Here is a 307-nt window from a genome sequence, read left to right as displayed (position 1 = left end):
AATTGAGCGGTAATTAAATCGTACCTATCATTTTATAATGGACGATTTACTTTTCGGGCAAGTGTGCATGACCTTCGGGCAAGTAGAACATGACCTGAACTTGCCCGATGGGCAAGTGCCTCTGAGACCTTAGTGTCAACCCCTGGACCATTATCGATTTCCGATCGTGGCAGTAAATGTGAGGGACAAAAACACAACTATAAGCTGTAAAGAAGGAAGGGATAGCTCTCTCTCATCAAATTATGAGTCAAATCCATACGATCCTTTGGCCAATCTCTTCATTCACTAACATTCACGGATGGAACAG

Source organism: Nannobrachium achirus (genome assembly GCF_963921795.1).
Source record: "Nannobrachium achirus genome assembly, chromosome: 17".
NCBI lineage: Eukaryota > Metazoa > Chordata > Actinopteri > Myctophiformes > Myctophidae > Nannobrachium > Nannobrachium achirus.
The sequence above is the reverse complement of the archived record's forward strand: the minus strand, read 5'-3'. Positions refer to the sequence as shown.